This window comes from Macaca thibetana, chromosome 6 (genome assembly GCF_024542745.1).
Source record: "Macaca thibetana thibetana isolate TM-01 chromosome 6, ASM2454274v1, whole genome shotgun sequence".
NCBI classification, from domain to species: domain Eukaryota; kingdom Metazoa; phylum Chordata; class Mammalia; order Primates; family Cercopithecidae; genus Macaca; species Macaca thibetana.
The window spans coordinates 5,542,988-5,561,099 of NC_065583.1; the positions used below are offsets into that span (position 1 = coordinate 5,542,988).

The window sequence follows — 18,112 nt, forward strand, 5'->3', positions numbered from 1 at the left end:
CCAGGTGGCCTGACCTTCACATCCTCTGGGTCCTCCTCCTCTCCCTCGTCACTGGACCGCTCCTGTAGTGTATCAGTCAGAGCTAGGAGGATACAGAGTGACCGTCAGCGCCGTGGTGGTGGTGCTCATGAACAATTCAGTGACATTGCTTAAGGTGGGTGTTGGGGGAGGGCAGCAGGCACAGGAGCGACGCAGGGAAGAAAGGGAATCGGGGCCTTTGGGTTTCTACCTACAGGCCACCTGGTCAACATGAAATAGCCAGTCTCAAACAGGACACACCACGCAGTGCAGGCTGCGTTTCCCTGGCAGCCTCTTAGGGCTCCTCCTTCCTAATCACACCTGAGCTAACTTGCCCTCTTATGGATCCCTGCCAAAGTCATTTCCTCCTGAAATCCACATGTGCTGCTGCTCTGTATATCATCCCTTCTAGAATATTAAAGTGTATAAGAAGCAACCTTTCTTGTAAACGGAGATTTAATTCTAGTCAAAGTTTGCATTACTTTCTGTTACAAGGCAAATAAACCAAGATTTGAAAATACTCAATTATCCTGCCATTTCACGATGACCCCTACTTAGCATTTGATATTTGTCCTTCCACTCTTCCTTTTCAACACAATGTGTGTGCACCACGGAGTGCACTGCTCCTCATGCTCACACTGACTGTAGCATTGGGACAGTCTGTCATGGGGAAAAGCAAGGGAGTGGGGGCGGGCACTGACCCTCTCCAGCCCAGCTCTGCAGGAGATTCCAGCAGGGAAAGTGGGTGCCAGGCTAACACCCAGGTTGATCCTTGAGATTTTATTGGATGCTATGTCTTGGGATTGGGTTCCACTGAATTTCTACGACTTGCGGTGATTATCTCATTAAATACAATAGAATATCCCACTGATTATTGTCTGCGTTTGAACAGGAGCTGAGGGATGACCTCACCGCTGTAGATCAAAAGCCTGTGGACTCTGTGTGTTTTACATTAATGATCACACTGAAGCCCACTGTACAATGTACCTGCTCAAACCAACCCTGGGTGAGCTCAGCACTGACACCATCCAGTCATGATAGTGTTTGGGATCTGAATAGGTTTTCATTCTCCCACATGCACATACAAGTGCAGGAATAACTTGGCCTAGCAAGAAATTATACTAGGGCTTTGTGATAAATTCAGTGTAGTGGCTCATGGCATTAACCTTCCACTCATTCCCGACTTCACATGTGCCTCTTCCATTTAAAAGACCAAGAGCTTGGGAAATTCATCTCTGCACCATGTCCATCTGAGGACTGGGGATAGTAAACTTAAGTTCAGGTACAGCTGGGGCGGAGGATGAATGGGTTGATTTCTGTGAACTGTGCAGTGGTGATGGAAATTTTCTTGAACATTAATCCTTGTGTTTTGCTCTGAACATGGGAGCATATTTTCTGGGGAAATGCACACACACTCCCAAAGACATCCACAATTATTCCATATAGACTCTCTCCTCTATCCCTCCCAACCCTGATGTACCACCCCACCTTACAGGACACTTTTGCTTCCAAGGATGACAGTAGCATGGTTAGAGTTGTTTACTGGACTCTTAGTAGTTTTTATACCAAACTTTCCAAATCTAATTTCTGGCAGAAAGCTCAAACCAGACTGGCTCTTGAGCAAAAGCAGGTGCAACAGTGTCATCTTTGTAACACTAAGATTTTGAACGTAAACAGAGAGGTGATCCCAGAATACGTACCGTTCGCCAGTGTGGCTGGGTCCACCTGCATCTAGAGAAAAACAAAACACTATGAGGGTCAGACCAGACTGTGTCCTGTGTGTACGGGCCTTTTCTTCACTTGTTGATATTAAAAAAACAGATGGTAAATAGTGGTTGAGACAATGGCCCTGATATCTAGAAGATATTCGTGGAAAGGCACAGATTTTTGTGCAAGATTTTCAATTGTTTTTATTTGATTATTCCAAATACTTCTTAAGAAGAAGGCATTTCTCTTGAGGAAAATGCCTGCTGACACACAGCTTGTAAATGTGGATGCCATCTGAAACCATTTTTTAGTGGATAATGAACTCGGACATTTGCCCACCAAGAAATTCTTGTCAGTCACCTATCGCGTACATGGTAAGATGTGTACATCTTAGTTCAATTGAAACAGAGAGAAACCGAGAGAAATACAATTTCAATTTCAGAGGAAATAAGATGACTTTACCATGTGAACCCCTGTGGCTTCCTGCGAGGATGTCTGCTTGGGCACAGCCTCCTCGAGGTCTTCCAGGTCACCTAGGAAACAGAGTCACTATAAGCACACGAGCTCCACTGACTGAATCCCTCAGGTGATCTTGGAGCTGTGGACACGGGGCTGGCGTGTGTGGAAAGGTATGTTCACAGCACAGACTCAGCTGCTGCTGGTTCCTCTTCCAGGTGGTGAGGGAAGACAAATGGTAAAGGGAGGCATCAGGAAGGCCAAGAAGACAGAGTCTTAGTCATCTAGCTAAGGCAACCTCTTCGACATGAAATAACCCATCTCAAACAGGGCACATGACACAGTGTTTCCTGTAGCATCTCAGGGCTCCTCCTTCTTAATCTGACCTGACCTAAATTGTCCTCCCTTCTTTATCCCCTCGAGGTCATTTTCTCCCCAGGATCCACATGTCCTGCTGCCATGTTTTTGTTCCTCCTAGAACTTTTCTTTTCCTTTTTATTGAGATGGAGTTTCACTCTTGTTGCCCAGGCTGGAGTGCAATGGCGTGATATCGGCCTACCACAACCTCCGCCTCCTAGGTTCAAGGGATTCTGCTGCCTCAGCCTCCTGAATAGCTGGGATTACAGGCATGCGCACCCACTCCCGGATAATCTTGTATTTTTAGGAGAGACGGGTTTCCTCCATGTTGGTCAGTCTGGTCTCAAACTCCCGACCTCCAGTGATCCGCCCTCCTCGGCCTCCCAAAGTGCTGGGATTACAGGCATGAGCTACCATGACCGATCAGAACATTTTGTACTAGAAAAAAAAAAGCAACCTTTCTTCAAAGAGGAGACTTAATTCTATCCAAAATATTTTATGTATTCAGTAACCTTTTCTTTTACAGAAGACTAAACCAAGATTTGAAAATACTCAATTATCCTACCATTTAAAGATGACTCGTACGTGGTCTGTGATATTTGTCCTTCTGCTCTTCCTTTGAACACAATGTGTGTGTGATATGGGGCCTACTGCTGGTCATGCTCACACTGGCTCTAGCACTAGGACAGCCCATCATGGGGGGCGGCAGGTGGGGGCGCTGACCCTCTCTAACCCAGCTCTGTAGAAGATTCCAGCAGAGAAGATGAGTACCAGGATAGCACCCAAGTTTTTCCTTCAGTTCTTATTTGGTGCTGTGTCTTGGGTATGAGTGCTGAACTGCAGCGTATGTAAGGCTTATGAAGATGATCTCATTAAATACAATATAACATGTCTGACAATTTTCTGCTTTTGATCAGGAGATGAGAAAATAACACAGCACTGCAGCCAAAAGCCTGACCTCTCAATGTCTATTTCCCACTTGTGACCACACCAAAGTCCACTATAAAATATACTTATTCCTATGCTGAGTTATGTGAGCATTGCGAGAATCCTATATGAGAGACAGTGTTTGGGATTTCTGAAAGCCATCCAACTTCCATATGTACACCTAGGTGTTAAAACTCTCTGGCATAATGACAAATTATACCAGAACCATGTGATTACTTCCGAGTAGTAGCCCATGGCATCAACCTTCCAGTCACTCCTGAGTTCACCTCTACCTTTTCCACTGAAGAGATAAAGAGCTTGGCAAATTCATCTCTGCACTATCTCCATCTGCATACTGGGGATATTAAACTGACCTTCAGCTACAGCTGTGGTGGAGGATAAATGGGCTGACTGACATAAGGTGTGCAATGGTGATGGAATTTTTATTTACAACACTCATCTTTGTGGTGGGCTGTGCACATGGAAGCATGCTTTCTGAAGAAATGTACAAATCCTCCCAAAGACATTCAAAATCACTATACACAGACTCTCTCTCCTTACACCTGCCCCCCACCTTGATGAACCTCATTCGATTTCATAAAGACGACACTGCAGCTAACAGGGACTATGTAGGATGGTCACCCCTCTTCAGTACACTGTTAGTAATTTCTTCCCAAACTTCATTTCCAATAGGAAGCTCCAATGAGAGTGGTTCTCCAGAAAAAGCAGCTAAGAAAGTGTCACCTTTCTCAACACTAAGATTTTTCCTTAGCAAAAAGGTGATCCAAGAATACGTACCATTTGTTTCTGTGAATGGCTCTGCCTGCATTTAGAGAAAGAAAACACCATGAGGGTAAGATCATGCTGCCTGTGTACACAAGTCTTTTCTAAACTTGGTGCTACTAGAAAACCCAATGGGAAATTCAGGTGGAGGCAACAGCCACAAAAATAAAGCCTAGGAAACACCTGTAGAAAGGCACCACCTTTTTGCGCAAGATTTCAAAGTTTAGTTTTAAATTCATAATTTTCAAAAAGGGTTTTCTCCTGAAGAAAATGCTGCTGACATAATTTGTAACTGAAGCTGTCATCTATGAATGCCATCTGGAATCAGTTCTTAGCTGGTAATGAATTCTCATTTTACATTTGCCCACCAAGAAAATATCTAAGTCATCTATAATGTACATGGTAGTGAGATTTTCCTATCTTTATTCAAGTGAAATTGAAAGAAACCTAGGAAAATGAAATTCCCCTTTCAGGGAAAGAAAGGACAACTTACACTGACAACAGTGAGGACCCTCTCAGTGGATGCCTTATGTGGATATACAGCTCCAAGCTTCTCTTGATGATCTAGGAGACATAGGGTAAGTGTCACCATATGGATTCCACTGAGGGAATCCCTCGGGTTTATTGGGTGGTGTGCACGTGAGGCTGGCATGTGTGAAGAAGGTGGGTTACCCCAGATGGAGTTGCAGGCCCAACCTCCTTGATGGTGAAGGCAGGCAAATGAGACCATGAGGAAAGCAAGGGAAACAGAGCCTTGGGCCTCTAGCTAAGGCAAGCTCATCAATGACACACAGCTGGTCTCAAAGACGGCACACCATACGGAGCAGGCTGTGCTTCCCTACAGCGTCTCAGGTTCCTCCTTCCTAATCTGACCTGAGCGTACTTGCCCTCCCTTTGTGATCCCTTCTGAGGTCATTTCCTGCTCAGGATCCACATGTGCTGCTGCTGTCCATCATCCCTCTTAAATATTTCGTACTGCATAAAAGCAACCTTTCTTCAAAAAAACTTAACTCTAGCCAAAAAATACTATGACTTCACTGAACCTTTGATTCAAAGAGAATTAAACCAAGATTTGAAAATATTCAATTATCCTACCATTTAAAGAGGACCTGCACTTAGCTTATTCGTCCTTCCACTCTTTCTTTTCAACACAACGTATGTGTCCCTGGAGTCAGCTGCTGCTCATGCTCACACTGACTCCAGCACTAGGACAGCCCATCACGGGGGGCAGTAGGTGGGGGGACTAACACTAACGCTCTCCAAGCTAGCTGTACAGGAAATCCCACCGAGGTGATGGACACCAGAAGAACACCCCAGTTCTTCCTTGAGTTCTTATTCTGCACTGTGTATTGGATGTGTGGGCTGAATTAGGGCACATGTACACTTGTGGCAATCATGTTATTAAACATAGGAGAATATGTCCCTGATTGTTGTCTGCTTTTTTTTTTTTTTTTTAAGATGAAATCTCACTCTGTTGCCCAGGCTAGAGTGCAGTGGCAGGATCTAGGCTCACTGCAACCTCCGTCTCCCAGGTTCAAGTGATTCTCCTGCCTCAGCCTCCTGGGTAGCTGGGATTACTGGCACCTGCTACCACACCCAGTTAATTTTTGTGTTTTTAGTAGAGACAGTGTTAGCCAGGCTGGTCTCAAACTCCTGACCTCAAGTGATTCACCTGCCTCGGCCTCCCAATGTATTGGGATTACAGGCAGGAGACACCACACCCTGCCTATTCTCTGCTTTTAAACAGGAGCTGAGGAATAAACCGACCACTGAAGCAAAAGCCTGTGACCTCTCCATGTATGTTTCACATTTCTGACCACACCCAAATCCACTGTAAAACATACCTATTCTAATCCTGGGTTATGCGACCATTAAGACCATTCTACGATCATAGACAGTGCATAGAATTTCTGTATGTATTGTACTTCCACATGCATACCTAGGTGCCCAAAGTCACTGCCAGGCTGATGAGTTATACAATGGCTGTGAGATCGATGCAGGACAGAAGTCCATAGAATCAACCTGCCAACCACTCCTGATTTCACATTTCCCTCCTCTACTGAGAAAGCCAAGACTTTGAGAAATTCATCTCTGCATAACCAGTAACTTAGGACTGAGGATATTAAACTTCAGACAGCTGTGGTGGAGAATCAATGGGTTGATTTATGTAAAGTGTTCAGGGTGATGGACTACTTTTTTTTTTTTTTTTTTAAATATATAATCCTTGTGTGGTGCTTTGAACATGCACAAAAACTCCGAAAGACACTCACAATCACTGCCCGTCGACTCTCTCCTCCATACCTCCCAAACCTGATGCACACCACCCTTTCATGTAAGGGACACCACTTCCTGCAGAGACTACAGGAAGATGGTCACAATTCTGTCACAAAGTCTTACTGTTTTTCCATACCAAATTGCCTAAAATCTCATTTCTCTTAGGAAGCTCCAGAGAAATTCTCCACCAAACGCAGGGTAAAAAGTGCCACCTTTCTGAAAAACTAAGATATTTCCTTAGCAAAAAACTAATCCCTGGGGCATGAGGGGAAAGACGAGGGAGAGCATTAGAATAAATACCTAATGCCTGCGGGGCTAAAAACCTAGATGAGGGCTTGATAGGTGCAGCAAACCACTGTGACATATTTATACCTATGTAACAAACCTACACGTTCTACACATGCATCCCAGAATTTCAAGCAAAATAAAAACAATTAATAAAGTAAACCCATAACACATACCTTCATCCTCAAAGTGTACTCTTTTCTGCAATCAGGGAAAAGAAAAACATGATGAGAGTCAGACCACACTTTGTCCTGTGTGCACAGGTCTTTTCTGCATTGTTGACATTAGAAAACCCAATGGAAATAGTGAAAAGAGTCAACACGAGGGTCTCAAAATAAAGCCTAGAGGACATGTGGAAAGGCACAAGTTTTTTTTGTGAATGATTTTCAAGTTTATCTTCATTGCATGTTCACCATTATTTTCAAGAAGAAAGCATTTCTCTATGGAAAATGCTTACTGTCAAAGAGTTTTTAAGTGAACCTGTCATCTATAAATGTCATCTTGAATTCATTCTTGCCGGTAATAAACTCTCACTTTACAGATGCCCACCAAGACACTCTGTAAGTCATCTATAATGTACATGGTAAGATTACCGTCTCTTATCTCAATTTATATAGAAACGAAGACAAATAAAATTCCCACCTCAGACAAACAACAAAGAGTTTACCTCAACAGAGTCTAAGAACCTCTCAGGTGGTATCTCGAGCAGACGCTCAAACAACAAGCCTTTGTCACGCTCTAGGAAACAAGAGTAATCGTCAGCACATTGGGTGCACTGAAGGAAACTGTCAGGCAGACTAGGGTGCTAAAATCACGGGGCTGGCACATGTAGACAAGGGGGGTGATGCACTACATTTTTTTAAAACCATTCATCTTTGTGTGGTGCTTTGGACATGCACAAAAACTCTCAAAGACACTCACAATCACTGCCCGTAGACTCTCTCCTCCATACCTCCCAAACCTGATGCACATCACCCTTTCATGTAAGGGACACCACTTCCTGCAGAGACTACAGGAAGATGGTCACAAATCTGTACCAAAGCCTTACTGCTTTTTATACCAAACTGCCTAAAACCTCATTTCTCTTAGGAAGCTCCAGAGAAATTCTCCACCAAACACAGGTTAAAAAGTGCCACCTTTCTGAAAAACTAAGATCTTTCCTTAGCAAAAAACTAATCCCTGGGGTATGAGGGGTGAGACGAGGGAGATCAGTAGAATAAATACCTAATGCATGCAGGGCTAAAAACCTAGATGAGGGGTTGATAGGTGCAGCAAACCACCATGACACATTTACCCCTATGTAAGAAACCTGCACATTCTACATATGCATCCCAGAATTTCAAGCAAAATAAAAATAAAAAAAGTAAACCTACAACACATACCTTCTTCCTCAAAGTGTACTCTTTTCTGCAATCAGGGAAAAGAAAAACATGATGAGAGTCAGACCACACTGTGTCCTGTGTGCACAGGTCTTTTCTGCATTGTTGACATGAGAAAACCCAATGGAAATAGTGAAAATAGTCAACACGAGGGCCCCAAAATAAACCTAGAGGACACGTGGAAAGGCACAAGTTTTTTTTGTGAATGATTTTCAAGTTTATTCTTATTGCATGTTCACCACTATTTTCAAGAAGAAAGCACTTCCCCTGTGGAAAATGCTTACTGCCGAAGAGTTTTTAAGTGAACCTGTCATCTATAAATATCATCTTGAATTCATTCTTGCTGGTAATAAACTCTCACTCTACAAATGTCCACCATGACATTCTGTAAGTCATCTATAATGTACATGGTAAGATCACCGTCTCTTATCTCAATTTATATAGAAACGAAGACAAATAAAATTCCCACCTCAGACAAACAACAAAGAGTTTACCTCAACAGAGTCTAATAACCTCTCAGATGGTATCTCGGGCGGACGTTCACACAACAAGCCTTTGTCACGCTCTAGGAAACAGAGTAATCGTCAGCACGTTGGGTGCACTGAAGGAATCCGTCATGCAGACTAGGGTGCTAAAAACACGGGGCTGGCACATGTAGACAAGGGGGGTGATGCAATACATTTTTTTTTTAAACCATTAATCCTTGTGTGGTGCTATGGACATGCACAAAAACTCTCAAAGACACTCACAATCACTGCCCGTAGACTCTCTCCTCCATACCTCCCAAACCTGATGCACACCACCCTTTCATGTAAGGGACACCACTTCCTGCAGAGACTACAGGAAGATGGTCACAAATCTGTACCAAAGCCTTACTGCTTTTTATACCAAACTGCCTAAAATCTCATTTCTCTTAGGAAGCTCCAGAGAAATTCTCCACCAAACACAGGTTAAAAAGTACCACCTTTCTGAAAAACTAAGATATTTCCTTAGCAAAAAACTAACCACTGGGGTATGAGGGGTGAGACGAGGGAGATCAGTAGAATAAATACCTAATGCATGCAGGGCTAAAAACCTAGATGAGGGGTTGATAGGTGCAGCAAACCACCATAACACATTTACCCCTATGTAAGAAACCTGCACATTCTACATATGCATCCCAGAATTTCAAGCAAAATAAAAATAAAAAAAAGTAAACCTACAACACATACCTTCTTCCTCAAAGTGTACTCTTTTCTGCAATCAGGGAAAAGAAAAACATGATGAGAGTCAGACCACACTGTGTCCTGTGTGCACAGGTCTTTTCTGCATTGTTGACATGAGAAAACCCAATGGAAATAGTGAAAATAGTCAACACGAGGGCCCCAAAATAAACCTAGAGGACATGTGGAAAGGCACAAGTTTTTTTGTACATGATTTTCAAGTTTATTTTCACTGCATGTTCACCATTATTTTCAAGAAGAAAGCACTTCTACTATGGAAAATGCTTACCGCCGTAGAGTTTTTAAGTGAACCTGCCATCTATAAATGCCATCTTGAATTCATTCTTGCTGGTAATAAACTCACTTTACAGCTGCCCACCAAGACATTCTGTAAGTCATCTATAATGTACATGGTAAGATCACCGTCTCTTATCTCAATTTATATAGAAACAAAGAGAAATAAAATTCCCACCTCAGACAAACCAAAAACACTTTACCTTCAATGAGTAAGGGAAGCTCTCAGATGGTACCTTGAGCAGACGATCCCACAACAAGCCTTCGTCGCTCTCTAGGAAACACAGAGTCGTTGTCAGCACACTGGATGCGCTGAAGGAATCCTTCAGGCAGACTCGGGTGCTAAAAACACGGAGCTGCCCCATGTAGACAAGGGGGGTTAACTACAAAAACGGACCTCCTGCCAGAGCATCCCCCTTGGTGATGAAGAAAGGTCAGTGAGACCATCACGAAAGCCATGGAAGACAGAGCCTTGGCAGCACACACAGGCACTGCCGATGCCATGAGAGTGTCTCATCCTTCTCCCATGCATTTTGAGGCCTGGGAAATTTCCACTTTTCTGGTGAAATGTGACAATGTCATTTGTCTTTCCTGGGTCTACATATGCTTCTCCTGCACTTTCCATCCATTTTATTGCACTTCAGACATAGTTTTCGTAAAACATACAAAATGTATTATTGTAATCATTCAGTGCACACTTCAGGAGAAAACACGAGCAGAACCGCAGGAGCAGAGAAGAGAAAACCTCACTGTTTGAGGAGCCCACGCTCTTCTCCCCTGACCCTGGATTACAACCCACCCAGGCACCTGGGTAAGTGTGGGAACCCACAGACTATAGAAAATGAGCAGAAAGCCTTTGCACGCTTGTGCTAGATCTCACAACAGGAATGCAGGCATCAGAACATCACGGGGCCCAACATGGGCTGCCCAGGGCTGAGCTCTGGGAGTAGAAAGAATGAGGAGGACACAGTCCCTGCCCTCCCGGTGACCAGCCATGGCCAGGATTCCTCCACCTATGAGTAGGAGACTACAGACTTTGGGACTGATGCTTGCAAGTCTGTCTCAGAGAAACAGAGAAACGGATCTCCTATGGGTCACACGGGAAAGCTGCGAGGACCACCTAAACTCCAGAGCAGCCCCTCTCCCTTTGCTGAGCTCAGCTGCCTTAGAGCAGGGTCCCCTCCTCACCTCCTGTGACACTAGCATTGGGCAGCTGCCCTCTCTGGGAGCTGAGGCTCCCTCCAGTAAAACGGAACTCTGGGCCAGGCCACTCTGGGCCAATAGCAGCTACACAAAGACCAGCTGTCCGGCGACTCCCAGGAGCTGATTGTTCCAGCCACAGGGAGATCGAGCGTGGCAACTACTCCGTGTCTGACCTGACCCTCCAGTCCGTCACTGCTGATCATGTTCTCTCTGGGCTAAGTCGAACATTTCAGGCACTCACTCCTGTTCTCTGTCTCTCACTAATTTCTGATGGTGCCTTTGCCATCAATACACAGGGAGATGGAGAAGACAAGAAACAAGAAAGTAGTGCCTCTGTCCAGGGTTTTAGGAAGATGGGCAATGTTCAGGCCAGCCACGAAGTCAGAGCTCAACTCCTCCTTCAGATGAGGCATGAACGTTCCGGCCGCGCCCAGGTGATGATGTGGAACTGACTCTGCTGATGCTGCACCTCGGCTTCCCCATGGCTCTGCTGCCCTCATGCTTTCCTTCTGCTCCTCCAAATCATGTTCCTCTGCAGGCCCAGGCCAAGGCTGTACCTGCTCTCTCTCTCATAGAGCCCACTGGGCAGCTGTCTGTGAATTCTTAGAACCTCAACGTGGGTAACACTGATTTGTACCTTTAATCAGTCAGCAGAAGGCCCCCGGAGTAGCCACAAAAAACTATATTCGAGACAATAAAGATGACTAGGGGAATTGGATTATGAGGACATAGTTTCTGAGGTTAGTGAGGGACATTTTAAAATCACAACAGTCTGATTGTTTTAAAATGTGGGATAAGTATTGATACCTACAGAGCAATCAAATTTGATTTATACACAGTAAGTTTCCACCAAATGCATACTCCAAGAAAAACTCAAGCTATAATTTGGTACCATTTATATTCCAATTCACCAAAACCAGCTGCATCCACTTGTTTTTTTTCAAAAGACTTCAGGAGCAAACAACCAACCTTTGTCAACAGTCAGTTCAATGGGGACATCATGGAGCCTCTGCAGTACCACAGCCGAGTTTGTTTTTCCCCATCTGTAATGCATGAGCCACCCTCCATCCTGCTAGGAAGGCAAGTGCTCATCCTGCCTCTCAGACCCTAGGGCAAACCCCTTGGTTTTCTTTACATGATGCTGTTTCTGAGCCGAGGACACAGAAACCATGACTAGGCTGAGGGATACAAGGCGGAAACTCTACATGACCCTGGCATTATCTATTCTGAACCACGTTATCTGATGGTCAATATGAGGCCTCAATGGAGAAAATTGGGGTGATTTCACCCCAACCCCACCTGCAGCCTCCTCTCTTCTCAGTTTCCCAGCAGAACTGGTTGTAGCACGAGGCTGCACCAGGCTGTAAATGCACAGGAAGGAGCCCCCCACTCTCCCTGCTCAAGATGGGTCGTGGAGGGTCACTTCTGAGGGCTTTGGTAGAAGAGGCTTGTAAAGGAGGGAAGGGGCTAGAGTGAGGTGTCATGACCTCTCCAATGGCAGGAGGAAATAGAAAGGCCTGTGAAGAGGTGAGGTTTATTAGAAAATAAAGTATAGCAGGGAATTCTGAAGGAAAAAATAAAATAGGCAGAGATCCTGACACAGTTCTGTTCTATGGGTGACCAGTGAGAATTTCCTGGGTGTGGACAGGATTTCTTTTAGGTTAATTAAAGTGTCCTGTGCATGAAATAAACTGCACACACTGGAAGCTTACAAGCTGATTTTTTCATGTGCCTGTAATAGGACCACAACGGTGACGGAAATCTCTGTTGAGAATGTGGACACTAGTAAATCTGGGGATATGTGGTACGGAAACCCAAACACACACACCCAGACACACTGACCGTGGCACCGCATGAATTCACAAAAGACATGAGCCGGCCCCGTGCACAGGATCCCACCCCACCTTCAGGGATCGCAGTTGCTTCCAGGGGCTGCAGAATGTGGCCACTGTTTCTTATCTAGAAAAATCATTTTTCCCATCACAGCCTAGGTCCTCATTCATGAGAGGACGCTCAGCTCTGGCTGCCTGTCTACGGGAAGGCCAGCGAGGCAGTGGCACATTCCTCATCATCTGGGTGACTCATCAGCATGAGAGCGGCTCCGCAATACATACCCTCCGGTGGAACTCCCGACGATTTCTGTAATGACAGAAAGTAAATTGCTATGAGCATCAGACTATGCTGTGTCCTGTGAGCACAGGACTTTTCTTTGCTTAGTGACATTAGAAAACAAGATGGAAAACAGTGTTCAAAGGAACCCAAAGAAGAACAGAGCAAATTGAATCATACTAAAGACACAAATTTTTCTCAGAGGGTGTTTCCTCTCAAGCCTGTGTTGGTTGGCAAGTAAGTGATTTTGCTCCAAAGAGAGAACAAAATTGGTAAGGCAAAAGCTCACTGCCCCACAATGTGTGGCTGGTGCTGTCATTTTCTCCCAGTCTTCAATCAAGCCTCAGTGGGGACGGACTCTCACAATTCTCCCCAAGGGCGTTCTGTCACTAATCTAAGATATACATGGTCAGATTCTCATATCTTAATTTAATCCAAATAAGATAAAGCTAAGAAAGCAACAGTTTTTCTCAGAGAAATCCAGGTGGCCTGACCTTCACATCCTCTGGGTCCTCCTCCTCTCCCTCGTCACTGGACCGCTCCTGTAGTGTATCAGTCAGAGCTAGGAGGATACAGAGTGACCGTCAGCGCCGTGGTGGTGGTGCTCATGAACAATTCAGTGACATTGCTTAAGGTGGGTGTTGGGGGAGGGCAGCAGGCACAGGAGCGACGCAGGGAAGAAAGGGAATCGGGGCCTTTGGGTTTCTACCTACAGGCCACCTGGTCAACATGAAATAGCCAGTCTCAAACAGGACACACCACGCAGTGCAGGCTGCGTTTCCCCTGGCAGCCTCTTAGGGCTCCTCCTTCCTAATCACACCTGAGCTAACTTGCCCTCTTATGGATCCCTGCCAAAGTCATTTCCTCCTGAAATCCACATGTGCTGCTGCTCTGTATATCATCCCTTCTAGAATATTAAAGTGTATAAGAAGCAACCTTTCTTGTAAACGGAGATTTAATTCTAGTCAAAGTTTGCATTACTTTCTGTTACAAGGCAAATAAACCAAGATTTGAAAATACTCAATTATCCTGCCATTTCACGATGACCCCTACTTAGCATGTGATATTTGTCCTTCCACTCTTCCTTTTCAACACGATATGTGTGCACCACGGAGTGCACTGCTCCTCATGCTCACACTGACTGTAGCATTGGGACAGTCTGTCATGGGGAAAAGCAAGGGAGTGGGGGCGGGCACTGACCCTCTCCAGCCCAGCTCTGCAGGAGATTCCAGCAGGGAAAGTGGGTGCCAGGCTAACACCCAGGTTGATCCTTGAGATTTTATTGGATGCTATGTCTTGGGATTGGGTTCCACTGAATTTCTACGACTTGCGGTGATTATCTCATTAAATACAATAGAATATCCCACTGATTATTGTCTGCGTTTGAACAGGAGCTGAGGGATGACCTCACCGCTGTAGATCAAAAGCCTGTGGACTCTGTGTGTTTTACATTAATGATCACACTGAAGCCCACTGTACAATGTACCTGCTCAAACCAACCCTGGGTGAGCTAAGCACTGACACCATCCAGTCATGATAGTGTGTGGGATCTGAATAGGTTTTCATTCTCCCACATGCACACACAAGTGCTGGAATAACTTGACCTAGCAAGAAATTATACTAGGGCTTTGTGATAAATTCAGTGTAGTGGCTCATGGCATTAACCTTCCACTCATTCCCGACTTCACATGTGCCTCTTCCATTTAAAAGACCAAGAGCTTGGGAAATTCGTCTCTGCACCATGTTCATCTGAGGACTGGGGATAGTGAACTTTTATGTTCAGGTACAGCTGTGCTGGAGGATGAATGGGTTGATGTATGTAAACTGTGCAGTGGTGATGGAAATTTTCTTGAACATTGATCCTTGTGTTGTACTTTGAACATGGGAGTATGTTTTCTGGGGAAATGCACACACACTCCCAAAGACATCCACAATCATTCCATACACACTCTCTCCTCTGTCCCTCCCAAGTCTGAAGTACCACCACACCTTACATGACATTGCTGCTTCCAGGGATGACAGTACCATGGTTACAGTTGTTTACTGGACTCTTAGTATTTTTTGAAATCAACCTTCCCAAATCTAATTTCTGGCAGAAAGCTCAAACCAGAGTGGCTCTTGAGCAAAATCAGGCAAAACAGTGCCACCTTTGCAACACTAACATTTTGAACGTAAACAAAGAGATGATCCCAGCTACGTACCTTTCGCCAGTGTGGCTGGGTCCACCTGCATCTAGAGAAAAACAAAACACTATGAGGTTCAGACCAGGCTGTGTCCTGTGTGCACAGTTCTTTTCTTCACTTGTTGATGTTAAAGAAAAAACAGATGGTAAATAGTGGTTGAGACAATGGCCCCGATATCTAGAAGAAATCTGTGGAAAAGCACAAGATTTTTATGCAGGATTTTCAATTGTTTTTGTTTGACAATTCCAAATACTTCTCAAGAAGAAGGCATTTCTCTTGAGGAAAATGCCTGCTGACACACAGTTGTAAATGTGGATACCATGTGAAACCATTTTTAAGTGGATAATGAACTGTGACATTTGCCCACCAAGAAATTCTGTCAGTCACTTATAGTGTACGTGGTAAGATGTATACATCTTTTTTTTTTTTTTTTTCTGAGAGGCAGTCTCTCTCTGTCACCCAGGCTGGAGTGCCGTGGTGAGATCTCGGCTCACTACAAGCTCCGCCTCCTGGGTTCACTCCATTCTCCTGCCTCAGCCTCCCGAGTAGCTGGGACTACAGGCGCCCTCCACCACGCCCAGGTAATTTTTTTTGTATTTTTAGTAGAGACAGGGTTTCACTGTGTTATCCTGGATGGTCTCAATCTCCTGCCTTCGTGATGCCCGCCTCGGCTTCCCAAAGTGTTGGGATTATAGGTGTGAGCCACCACGACCGGCCGGTAAGACTTATACATCTTAATTCAGTTGAAAAACACAGAGAAACCGAGAGAAATACATTTTCCATTTTAGAGGAAGTAAGACGGCTTTACCATGTGAACCCTTGTGGCTTCCTCCGAGGATGTCTGCCCTGGCACATCCTCCTCCAGGTCTTCCAGGTCACCTAGGAAACAGAGTCACTATAAGCACATGAGCTCCACTGACTGAATCCCTCAGGTGGTCTCGGAGCTGTGGACCTGGGGCTGGCATGTGTGAAAGGTGTGTTCACAGCACAGACTCAGCTGCTGCCGGTCCATCCTCCATGGTGGAGAGGGAAGGCAAATGGTGAAGAAAGGCATCAGGAAGGCCACAGAAGACAGAGCCTTGGTCCTGTAGCTAAGGCAACATCTTCAACGTGAAATAACCCATCTCAAACAGGGCCCACCACACAGTGTTTCCCTGTAGCATCTCAGGGGCTCCTCCTTCCTAATCTGACCTGAGCTAACTTGCCCTCCCTTCTCGATCCCCTTGAGGTCATTTCCCCCAAAGGACCCACATGTGCTGCTGCTGCTGTCCATCATCCCTCCTAAAATATTTCGTACTGCATAAAAGCAACCTTTCTTCAAAAAAACTTAACTCTAGTCAAAAAATACTATGACTTCACTGAACCTTTGATTCAAAGAGAACTAAACCAAGATTTGAAAATATTCAATTATCCTACCATTTAAAGAGAACACACACTTAGCTTATTTGTCCTTCCACTCTTCCTTTTCAACACAATGTATGTGTTCCCGGAGTCAGCTGCTGCTCATGCTCACACTGACTCCAGCACTAGGACAGCCCATCATGGGGGCAGTAGGTGGGGGGCTAACGCTAACACTCTCCAAACTAGCTGTGCAGGAAGTCCCACCGAGGGGATGGACACCAGAAGAACACCCCAGTTCTTCCTTGAGTTCTTATTCTGCACTGTGTATTGGATGTGTGGGCTGAATTAGGGCACATGTACACTTGTGGCAATCATGTTATTAAACATAGGAGAATATGTCCCTGATTGTTGTCTGCTTTTTTTTTTTTTTTAAGATGAAATCTCACTCTGTTGCCCAGGCTAGAGTGCAGTGGCAGGATCTAGGCTCACTGCAACCTCCGTCTCCCAGGTTCAAGTGATTCTCCTGCCTCAGCCTCCTGGGTAGCTGGGATTACTGGCACCTGCTACCACACCCAGTTAATTTTTGTGTTTTTAGTAGAGACAGTGTTAGCCAGGCTGGTCTCAAACTCCTGACCTCAAGTGATTCACCTGCCTCGGCCTCCCAATGTATTGGGATTACAGGCAGGAGACACCACACCCTGCCTATTCTCTGCTTTTAAACAGGAGCTGAGGAATAAACCGACCACTGAAGCAAAAGCCTGTGACCTCTCCATGTATGTTTCACATTTCTGACCACACCCAAATCCACTGTAAAACATACCTATTCTAATCCTGGGTTATGCGACCATTAAGACCATTCTACGATCATAGACAGTGCATAGAATTTCTGTATGTATTGTACTTCCACATGCATACCTAGGTGCCCAAAGTCACTGCCAGGCTGATGAGTTATACAATGGCTGTGAGATCGATGCAGGACAGAAGTCCATAGAATCAACCTGCCAACCACTCCTGATTTCACATTTCCCTCCTCTACTGAGAAAGCCAAGACTTTGAGAAATTCATCTCTGCATAACCAGTAACTTAGGACTGAGGATATTAAACTTCAGACAGCTGTGGTGGAGAATCAATGGGTTGATTTATGTAAAGTGTTCAGGGTGATGGACTACTCTTTTTTTTTTTTTTTTTTTTATTTAAAAAAAACATATAATCCTTGTGTGGTGCTTTGAACATGCACAAAAACTCCGAAAGACACTCACAATCACTGCCCGTCGACTCTCTCCTCCATACCTCCCAAACCTGATGCACACCACCCTTTCATGTAAGGGACACCACTTCCTGCAGAGACTACAGGAAGATGGTCACAATTCTGTCACAAAGTCTTACTGTTTTTCCATACCAAATTGCCTAAAACCTCATTTCTCTTAGGAAGCTCCAGAGAAATTCTCCACCAAACGCAGGGTAAAAAGTGCCACCTTTCTGAAAAACTAAGATATTTCCTTAGCAAAAAACTAATCCCTGGGGCATGAGGGGAAAGACGAGGGAGAGCATTAGAATAAATACCTAATGCCTGCGGGGCTAAAAACCTAGATGA

The 18,112-nt window shown here is 44.9% G+C and overlaps 1 protein-coding gene and 1 pseudogene across 2 annotated transcripts in view; one reads left to right on the top strand and one right to left on the bottom strand.

Annotated features, from left to right (window-relative positions):
* The window catches only part of THOC3 (THO complex subunit 3), a 259,254-nt gene that overhangs the window by 82,483 nt on the left and 158,659 nt on the right, over nt 1–18,112 (top strand). The gene's annotated exons all lie outside the window — the stretch shown is intronic.
* FAM153B (family with sequence similarity 153 member B) overlaps nt 1–18,112 on the bottom strand; it is a 53,103-nt pseudogene that overhangs the window by 15,202 nt on the left and 19,789 nt on the right. Inside the window, exons 17-31 of the transcript XR_008411757.1 lie at nt 15,986–16,056; nt 15,196–15,226; nt 13,489–13,556; nt 13,000–13,024; nt 9,886–9,956; nt 9,398–9,422; nt 8,681–8,751; nt 8,190–8,214; nt 7,475–7,545; nt 6,984–7,008; nt 4,742–4,812; nt 4,264–4,288; nt 2,188–2,258; nt 1,719–1,749; nt 15–82 (exon numbers count right to left, since the gene is read on the bottom strand). The product of XR_008411757.1 is annotated as a family with sequence similarity 153 member B (transcript). The remainder of the gene's footprint in view (nt 1–14; nt 83–1,718; nt 1,750–2,187; nt 2,259–4,263; nt 4,289–4,741; nt 4,813–6,983; nt 7,009–7,474; nt 7,546–8,189; nt 8,215–8,680; nt 8,752–9,397; nt 9,423–9,885; nt 9,957–12,999; nt 13,025–13,488; nt 13,557–15,195; nt 15,227–15,985; nt 16,057–18,112) is intronic.